The 10,092-nt window shown below is 52.8% G+C and overlaps 1 long non-coding RNA gene across 1 annotated transcript; it reads left to right on the top strand.

The window, feature by feature from the left end:
• Positions 1-4,627: 4,627 nt before the first annotated feature.
• On the top strand, positions 4,628-9,834 carry LOC131185816 (uncharacterized). The gene is made up of 2 exons (XR_009152230.1): positions 4,628-4,934; positions 9,627-9,834. It is a non-coding gene; the product is annotated as an uncharacterized LOC131185816 (long non-coding RNA).
• The last annotated feature ends 258 nt before the right edge of the window (positions 9,835-10,092 follow it).

The raw sequence follows: 10,092 nt of genomic DNA, 5'->3' as shown, positions 1-10,092 counted from the left end.
CTGCTGGAGCAGGGTTGGACTAGATGATCTTCAGGTCCCTTCCAGCCCTGGATTGTCCTCTGAAACTGCCTCTAGTGCCAGGTATGTAGTTCTTCCTTCCTCTCCTTTTTCCTCCCTCCCTTCCCTGCCTGTCTTGGGAGCAGCTCCAACCCTGCCCCCCCCCATCCCTGTCCCATTCACGCCTTCTCTGCAGAAGAGCTGAGGCAGAGTCAGAATGGCTTCTAGTTGAACACTGAACTAGGTGGGCCTGTTGGGGTGGAGGCATGGGGAGTGGGGGGGGGAGACGGCACCAGCGCAGCCACCCCTGAAAAAATTTGGCACCCACCCACGCCAGATTGTATCAGATGTTTCAGAGGCCTCAAGAGAGCAAGAAAGGGTGGCAGGAAACAAGAACAATGTAACGAGGAGTGGGAGCTTCTGCTTTGCCTCAGCCCTGGCTGGGGTCTTTTCCCACTGGTCCTACGTCCATCCTCCTGCCAGCTTCCCCTTCCCGTATTCCTTTCCTGCACAACTTCCTGCAGCCAGAGGTGGGCACCAGTGGTGGGTTTCACATTTTTTTACTACCTGTTCTGGGTGTTGCTTGGTGGGCGTGGCATGGCTTGGTGGGCGTGGCTTTGCTTGATGGGTGTGGCAGGAAGGATATTGTAAAATCTCCATTCTGACCCACTCCAGGGGAAGGATACTGTAAAATCTCCATTCCCACCCACACTCCAGGGGAAGGATACTGTAAAATCTCCATTCCCACCCACACTCCAGGGGAAGGATACTATAAATCTCCATTCCCACCCCACTCCAGGGGAAGGATACTGCAAAATCTCCATTCCAACCCCACTCCTGGGAAGGTTACTGCAAAATCCCCATTTCCTCCCAATCAGCTGGGACTCAGGAGGCAGAGAATAGATGGGGGTGGGGACAGTCAGAATTGTTACTACCGGTTCTCCAAACTACTCAAAATTTCCGCTACTGGTTCTCCAGAACTGGTCAGAACCTGCTGAAACCCACCTCTACTCTGGATCTTGGGGGCCGTTCATTTGTGTTGCCCCCTTGGAAAAAGGAGGGCAGGTGGGGAATTGTAGGAAGATCCCAGTTCTCCAATCCTGGAACTCCTTCTTGGGAGGTGGGGGAGCCAGGCTTCACCAGGGGCCTTCCAAACTGGAGAGCAGGGGAGGTTAGAAGATTGCCTCCCCCGCCCCTGGAATATCTGCCAAGGATAAGAGGAAAGACTCCCCTCCTTCTCCAGGAAGCCAACAGGAATCTACTGACTAAAATCTATTTCAGAAGGCTCCATATGTTCAGATTTAATTAGAGCAATTAACAAGTAATCAGATTAGCAAAATGCTGTCTTTGAGATAAAGGATCTCTCCCTCCCACCAGGAAGAGGCACAGAGGAGATCAGAGACTCCTTGGGGGCGAAGCATCTACTTGGAGCCTTGACCTTCCTGACCCACTCCCACCCGAGCCCCTGCCCTTGCCTGGCACCTGCCTCCTTTGGGTGGGAGAGGGCTCCCTGCTGGCACCGTGCAGGTGAAGAAGCTCTCTGGTGCTCAGAGAAGCCAAACTCAGCCTGGCTCTCTTGAGTCCGACTCCCTCTCTTGAGGGACTTTTGGGTTCCTTCTCAGTTGGGAACCCTGGAAAAACTCCTCCAACAAAGCAGCCATGAATAAAATATTTTTCGGGAGGCACACCCACGATCCAGCGGTGGGAAGCTCCCAGTGAATGGTATTGGCGACCAGCGAGGATGAGTTCTGCCACTTGGGGGCTTGCAAAGAGCATCCCTTTGGCCAGGGTTTCATACCCCCACCCCCATTATCAGCTAAACCAGGCCAGCATGGTCATTCTTGCCATTTTGGGGCTGGCCAGGAAAGAGAGCCTGACTGACCAATGTGATCCCAGGAGTCAAGTGTCAGGCCAGGACCCCTGAATCTCCAGCAGCAGGACTCCCTTTTGTGAAAAGGACTGGGAACCCTTTTGCAAAGGCGGGGTGGGTGGGTGGGGGTTGTCCTCGGTGGTGAAATCTAAATTTCTTTCCTACCAGTTCTGGGAGGGTCATGTGACTGGGTGGGCGTGGCTATGTGATTGGGGGATCAAAAGACAGAAACTCACTAACAATGTCCTGCTGGAGCAGGGTTGGACTAGATGATCTTCAGGTCCCTTCCAGCCCTGGATTGTCCTCTGAAACTGCCTCTAGTGCCAGGTATGTAGTTCTTCCTTCCTCTCCTTTTTCCTCCCTCCCTCCCTCCTTCCTTCTCTTTCTTTCTTTCTTTCTTTCTTTCTTTCTTTCTTTCTTTCTTTCTTTCTTTCTTTCTTTCTCTTTCTCTCTCTCTCTCTCTCAAACGAAACCACCCCCTCATTTTTTGCCTAGCAGCCTTCAGCTTTTTTACCTTTTAAAAAATGCTTTTAAAAGCCTCTGATGATCAGGCACCACAGCTGGGATCCTCAGAACCTTGTACTTTAAAACAGCGGTCACCAACCGGTGGTCCGTGGACCACTGATGGTCCGAGAGAAAATGTTGGTGGTCCATGGCGCACCCAGATGGAGGAACTGCTCTGGGATAAGCAATGGCCAGTCCTGTGACTAGAGCTCTGGAAGATGGGACTGGCCAGGCAGCTCATGGTGGGGTTGTAAATCTCCGCTATTCAGGTAATTTGTAACTTTGCAGCACAGTCCTCGCCGGCTGGAATGAAGTAATGGTGCAAGCGGGTGGGGGAATGGCGGTGCAGCCGGGCCGAAGCAACGGGTGGCTTCGGCCATCCCTTCCCAGTCACTCCTCACCTGGCGAGGGGAGGGGAGGGGAGGGGGGGAATGGAGATTCGTTTTATATTCCAGAGTGGGAGCTGGATCTCGCGCCTGTTTCTTCCTGCCCTTGTTGGTGCTCTTGCACCTTGGTCTCTCAGGGAGACACTTGACTTCCTCTCAGCCCCAAGACACTGGCTGGCCCATGAGGAAGAGTGGGGGAGAGAGAGAAAGATCCAGCAAGAGACGAAGCTTCACTCCCATTCTGGAATTGCTTCCTTGCTTTGGCCCGTCTGCACCGCTCTCCTCCTTGCACTATTACCTCATTCCAGCCAGCAAGGGCTGTGCTGCAAAGCTGCAAGTTTCTTCCATCCCTTGTTGGTGCTCCTGTACCTCAATCTCTTGGGGGGGGGGACGAGTGACTTCCTCTCAGCCCCAAGACACTGGCTGGCCCATGAGAAAGAGTGGGGGAGAGAGAGAGAAAGAGAGAAGGAGAGAGAAAGAGTGGGGGAGAGAGAGAAAAAGAAAGGGGAGGAGAGAGAAAGAGAGAATGAGAGAGAAAGAGTGGGGGAGAGAGAGAGAGAGAAAGGGAAGGAGAGAAAGAGAATGAGAGAGGAAGGGGGAGAGAGAGAGAATGAGAGAATGAGAGAGAAAGAGTGGGGGAGAGAAAGAGAGAGAAAGGGAAGGAGAGAAAGAGAATGAGAGAGGAAGGGGGAGAGAGAGAGAATGAGAGAATGAGAGAGAAAGAGTGGGAGAGAGAGAGAGAGAGAAAGAGAGGGGGGAGAGAAAGAGAATGAGAGGGGGGGGAGAAAGAGGAGAGAGAGGGGGAGAAAGAGAGAAAAAGAGAGAAAGGGGGGAGAGAGAAAGAGAGATGACAGAATGAGTAGGAGAGAGAGAAAGAGAGGGAGGAGAAAAAGAGTGAGAGAGAGAGGGGAGGGTGCGGAGAAAGAGAGAGGAGGGACAGTGCCTGAAGGACCACATCCCATCACTGGGATTCCAGGCGCTTCAGCAAGCAGCGCGCTGGATTCGTATTAATGGTCCCTGGGATTTAAAATTATGGACTTGGTAGTCCCTGAGGTCCAAAAAGTTGGGGACCCCTGCTTTAAAAGCATTTTTTAAAAAACCTCTTTGGCTGAAGAGGTTGTTAAAAAATGCTTTTAAAAGTTTTTTTAAAAAAGGGCTCTGACGATCGCGTGGCTCAGCTGGGCATGGCGGGGGGGGCAGGGATTTTTGCTATGGGTTCTCCAAACCACCCTCCACCATTGCTACTGGATCGGCCGATCCAGTCCGAACTGGGAGCATTTCACCCCGGTTATCTTCCTCCTTTAAACCTTCCAGGTCTGAGCCCCAATCTGAGGCCTCCCTCCCGCTCCCCCCCAGCAATCTCTGCTGGCACCTTCCTGCCCAGCACTTAGCAGGTGCAGAAGTGGGTCAGGGGATTCTTTGGAGCACCTCGGCTGCCAAGGACAGGCATCAAAGCCTTGGAGGGCCTGGAGGAGAAGCGGCAGAGCCGCCAGATGGGGAAAAGATCTGCTATTATCTGGAGCAGAAGTTGTGCACGCACATATGCAGTCATGTCCTGCCTGTGGTTTATGTCTCATAAGCTGGAGGGGTGTTTGGGAATTGGGGGGGACCAGCCAAGGAAGGGAGTGGGAATTTCCAAGCCCTGTGAAATGTTTATTTATAACTCCCACGTCTGGCAGAAACAAGCCAAGGCAAACAGGCCCGAGGGGGTCCTGACCAGGTTTGATTCCAAGAGTTATTATTGGGGCCCCGGGAGGGGGAGATGTGACATTCCAGGGAGGGGAGGCCTTTTGCTCAAGGAGCTTGCTTGGCCGAGACTCTAGAAACTAGAAACTTTCTGGCCCTCCCTTTTCTAAGCATTGGCCTGGCTGCAAAGCTTTCAGCTGGCCCATATTTGGATCTGCATGTGCCGCTAGGGAGGAGGGCAGGGTCCCCCCCCCACATCTGAGGCGTGTCAGGGACCTGCCCAGTTGCCGGGGCTCTCCTGCTTGGTAGCCCCAAGAGAACCCCTTGTCCCTTGGATGGTCTCAACATTGGGGATCACTTGCCCCCCCTCCCCGGACTTCACCATGGACTGAGGGAGGGGCAGCTGCTCTGAAGAGACCCAGAAGCTTGGCTGCCCCAGGGTCTGTCCGTCTCCAGGAATGACCGGCCATCATCTTCGCTCCCTGGCTCAGGTGAGGGTTAGGTGTGAAGAAGTGTCTCCCCCTCCCCCCTCCCCCCCCCTTGCCCAATTTTGAGGATGAGTAAGCGACATCTCCAAAGAGCCCTCTGTTTATCTGCGCTTCCCCTAGCAGAGCAATTTTCACAGCAGAGCCATCAATGAATGCAATTTACATAATGGCTTATCATAGACTCCAATATTTCAAACACAGTCCATTAAACACCGGCGGCTGCCTTGCTTTGTCACTTGCTTCTTGTAAACTTGTTCTGAAGCTTCTCCATCTGTTAATAATGATCGAGGGGAAAACCCTGCCCAACCGCTGGCACCTCGCAGTGGCAGAGTCCCACGGGCCCCATTCGGAAAGATGATCGGGACCTGGAGATGGTCGTTCTTCTCTCTGGCTTTGCACCTCATGCCAGGAGAGGGTCTTCTCTCCCAGGTTGCTCCACAAGTGTTGAGCTGGGGCAGGAAGACCAGGAATGCCTGCCCCCATTCCTGAGTCGGCTGCGGAGCTTGCTTGCTTCAAGGCTGCCTCCTGGCCAAGGAGTATTGAAAGGAGTATCAGCAGGCAAGCAAAGGAACCCATTCAGGGGCATCCGGGGACCTAAAACAGGGTTTCCACTGCCCAGATCCAATCCAAGTGCTTGGCTGCAGAAAAACCGCAACTCACTCAAGCAGAAGTGACGCAGCCCGAGAGACTGGCTTGCATGCCACTCTTATCTGCCAGTGCAGGGCTGCAGCAGCCCAGTGCCAGGACTCGAGAGCCAAATAGCAAGCAAGGGCAAAGCTGTCCCACTGTTGTGGTCCGCCAGCAGCCTGCGGACCTGGCAGCGGACTTGGACAGTGAGGAGGCTGGGGAGGACAATGGGCCAGTCCTGGAGTCAGGCGAAGGTCCGGATGAGGGCTCTGCGTCAGAGGCAGAGATGGGGCCAGGGCCATCCGGGAGCGATGCGTGGACTCTGGAGCCTCCAGAGGCGGACAGCAGAGAGGCAGAGGAACAGGAGGAGCCTGTTCCTAGTGCATGCATGCGAAGACCTGCCAGAAAGCAAGAGCAGCTGAAGAAAAAAGGACAACTCAGGAGTAAAGCTAGAAGATGATTGGCCACTCCCAGAAGGCTTAAAAGAGCAGCAACAAACCTTTGGGTTCTTTGTAGAAAAGCAACATTGATTCAATTGTTTCTGTCTGTTGAACAAGAAAAGCCTTTGGCAAGTTGCCAAGGACATCAAAGGTTGGTGATAAGGCCAGCAGACTGGTTATTAAGAATTTTGTTTTGGAGGAAGCTGAGAATGAATTAATTCTCAGCTGTTTTGATAAAATAAGTTTGTTGAGGACTGAATTGTGTTTAGTAATCATTACTTGGGCCTTGGTCACAACACCCACTTCCTGGGGGGAGCACAAGGACAGATCTAATGCTAAGTTCAGCAAAGGGCAGAGGAGTCCCAAGACAGACAGACTGAGATGGGAGACACCACCCTCACTCCAGCCTCTACCCATGTGGGGGCCTTCCTCTTAGGGAGGGGCCTCTTGCTGAGGCCAAACACAGCAGGACTCAGTCTACACAGAACCAACTGGGGGGGGGGATTTTGTTCCTGAAGGGCTGAACTGGAGCTTCCTGGAGGCAGCCCGTGTCATTTTGCAAGCAATTAACTGTGGCCTTTCCAGGGAGTTTGCATGAATGCACTTGTGCGTGCGCATGGGCTGATTCACAGGCCTACCCCTGATTTAGCCCAGGAGCAACACTGCCGGCCAGGGGGGCTTGTACCTTCCGGCAGCCACTGGCCAGAAAGATGGCCCCTCTTGGGTCTCCTTCACCCCTCCACTCAAATTGGTCAGGGGAAGAGAGGAAGGGGCAGGTGGAAGAATCACACGGCAAAGAAGGAAGATGTGGAAGGGGCAGCCCTTCCCTAGTTTGGACCTTGTGAAAGAACCGAATGGTCACTGAGGGTTTTGAGGTTGTCCTGAGACACCTCTGGGTCCCCTTGCCAAGGCCTCTGACAGGCAAGAAGAAAAGCGCTCTCAGCAGTTTGAAGGGGTCCTGTGGCCAACCCCAAGGCCTCCTCCGCTCCTGAGGCTGCAAAATGACACTTCCCCTCACCCTGGAGGGAAGGGTTCCTTTGAGGAAGGCCCACCTGCGGGGGTGGGGGCTGCCCTGGGGGCCGGGAGGTCCCTCCTCTGCTCCTCAGAGCAGGGGCCGGTTGTCTTCCCCACCAGCCTGGCATCAAGTGGGATTTTTTTGGCTGTCCGAGCAGAGGCGGGTGGGAGGAGGGGCTCTTTCCTCTCCCTCCTTTATGAAGGGGAGCTGCTCTGAATCTTGTCTTATTTGGTCAAATCCCTGGGAGAGCAACGCCAGGACAATCCATTAGGTCCGGGTGACCTTTTCAACTCTTTCTGTTTGCCTTCATGGTGACAGGAGGCTCAGCCTCTTCCAGCCCCAAAGATGAGGTGGGAAGTTTTTTTATTTATTTATTTATTTACATTTATATCCCGCCCTTCTCTGAAGACTCAGGGCGGCTTACAGTATGTAAGGCAAGAATCTCATTCTATTTGTATATTTACAAAGTCAACTTATTGCCCCCCCAACAATCTGGGTCCTCATTTTACCTACCTTATAAAGGATGGAAGGCTGTGTCAACCTTGGGCCTGGTGGGATTCGAGCCTGCAGTAATTGCAGGCTGCTGTGTTTTAATAACAGGCTATCTTACAGCCTGAGCCACCATGGCCCTTTTGCTCTGGTGGTAGATGCCGAAGACATCCTCCTGCATGGGCCCTGCTCCTAGTCCTGCAGGACCAGAGGCCACCCTCCCTCCCTCCCTCCCTCCCTCCTGCTGTCCACCAAGATTCCGCCTTGAGAAATTCATTTGCTGGGCAGAGTTCCAGCCTCCAAATGAAGACCTGCGACCAGGGGTGAAATCCAGCAGGTTCTGACAGGTTCTGGAGAACCAGTAGTGGAAATTTTGAGTAGTTCGGAGAACCTGCAAATACCACCTCTGGCTGGCCTCAGAGTGGGGAGGGAATGGAGAATTTTGCAATGTCCTTCCCCTACAAGTGGGCAGGGAATGGGGATTTTGCAGCATCCTTCCCCTGGAGTGGGGTGGGAATGGAGATTTTGCAGTATCCTTCCCCTGCCACGCCCACCAAGCCACGCCCACAGAACTGGTAGTAAAATAATTTGGATTTCACCACTGCCTGCGCCCCACCTCCCATAGTGGCCACTGAACTTGGGGCCAGGCGGGCCTGTACTCGACCTGCTGGGATATGGGAATCCTCTGCCTGGAACTTGCTGGGGTAAAGAAGTGCAGGAAAGCACCCCTTTTCCAAGCAGGCAGTAGCCCTCTTTGCTGTGCCCCACCAAGGAAGAAGGGAGGTTAGGGCCTCCTCAACTTAACCCCCAAGGCTGGCAGGCGGGATGTTGCTAGCCGGCCCATGGCATGGACAGCTGTAGTTCCAGGTGTGGCCTCCAGTTGCCAGATCAGCTCCTGTGGGTGACAAACAGGGCAGAGGAGCATCTCCAGTCATAGAGGGCTGTTTTTTTTTGGCTTGGGCTGCCATAAGAAGGATTACTGCCCGGTTTTAATCTTGGGGGATGTTCATTAGCCTTTGTGGGACTCCTTAGAGATGCCGTCTAGCCATGTTATGTGATCCTTTCCCCAGTTTCTGTGCTGGTGTGAGCGGAGCCTCCTAGGAAAGGCCACCTGCAAGGAGGCAGGTGGGGCTTGGCAGAGAAGACCTCAGGGCAGGGGTGAAATCCAGCAGAATCTAACAGGTTCTGGAGAAGCAGTAGTGGAAATTATCAGCAGTTCAGAGAATCAGCAAATACCACCTCTGGCTGGCCCCAGAGTGGGAAGGGAATGGGGATTTTGCAGTATCCTCCTGGAATGGGGAGGGAATGGAGATTTTGCAGTATCCTTCCCCTGCCCATGCCCACCAAGCCACACTCATCAAGCCACGCCCACAGAACCTGTAGAAAAAAAATTGGATTTCACCACTGCCTCAGTGCACGCTCTCCGCTTGGCTGCCAAACATTGGGAGGGAACTTGTAATGCCCGCATGGCTCCAGAGTCAGTTCAGAGGACCAGATTAAGAACCAGACACCTCCCAAACGGATCCCTCTCTGCCTGATCCCATCACATCTCCATTGTGGTTGGGAGTGCTGGTCCTTCAGGATGATAGTTTGGGGCACATTTCAAAAAAAAGAGCTGCAAAGACCTCAGGGGCCCCCAATCCAGGAATTCTGGGGGGAAAGCAAATGAGAGCAATTGCTGACTCTTCCACCTCTCATGATCTGCCCCAATTTTACAGGTGGGGGAGGGGAAGGATAAGAAATTGCAAATTCTTTGGAAAAGATTCCCCCATTCCTGAGTCGGCTGCGGAGCTTGCTTGCTTCAAGGCTGCCTCCTGGCCAAGGAGTATTGAAAGGAGTATCAGCAGGCATTCTGATGCCACTTCCTCAGTGGCATTTTTCCTGATCCTTTCGGGCAAATTCTGCTGGGTTTTTGCTCCCGTTATACTTTTCTCTTTCAAACCACGAACTGATGCACTACTAATAAAAAGAAAGAATCTACAGAGTAAACTTTAGTCCATTAATTATTGAGAGTTATAAACCAAATTTATTTAATGAATTAATAAAGGGCCATGGGGGGGTATTTTAATAATGAAATACTTCTAGTTGTGTTTCAATAATTATGGCAGCCTTTTGTAATTACAGCACTGCAGCAGGAATGAGAGGGAAGCCCCTTCTTCTGTATCCTGAGGCTGCCGGGGCCACGGAGGCAGACGGTGCCCATCACAAGCAGCTCTGGCCTCAGCCCCACTGGAGACGGCGCCCACCACCGAAGCAACGAGCCGCACAAGCTCTGGTGCAGCCATGCCAGGGTTGGATGCCAATGAGACTTCAAGTCATGGGTCAAACTCGGTAGGGGTTTCTTGTGGCTCAGCCATTAACTGCCCAGGTTTTCCTGCTGCCTGGCTGGCTCAAGGGGCTAAACTTGTCACTAAATGAAAAGTTAGCAATCTTAATATGCTAAAACTTCATCTTTGATGGAGATGCAGAAGAGTGGAGAATTCATACAATTATCCATTGGGAAGATAAGAGAGAGCGGAACCTGAGAGTTGCCAGACTTGTATCCCAGAAATAAGCTGAATTATTTAAGAATTGCCGAGAATAGAATAGA

Source organism: Ahaetulla prasina, chromosome 15 (genome assembly GCF_028640845.1).
Source record: "Ahaetulla prasina isolate Xishuangbanna chromosome 15, ASM2864084v1, whole genome shotgun sequence".
NCBI classification, from domain to species: domain Eukaryota; kingdom Metazoa; phylum Chordata; class Lepidosauria; order Squamata; family Colubridae; genus Ahaetulla; species Ahaetulla prasina.
The sequence above is the reverse complement of the archived record's forward strand: the minus strand, read 5'-3'. Positions and strand labels throughout refer to the sequence as shown.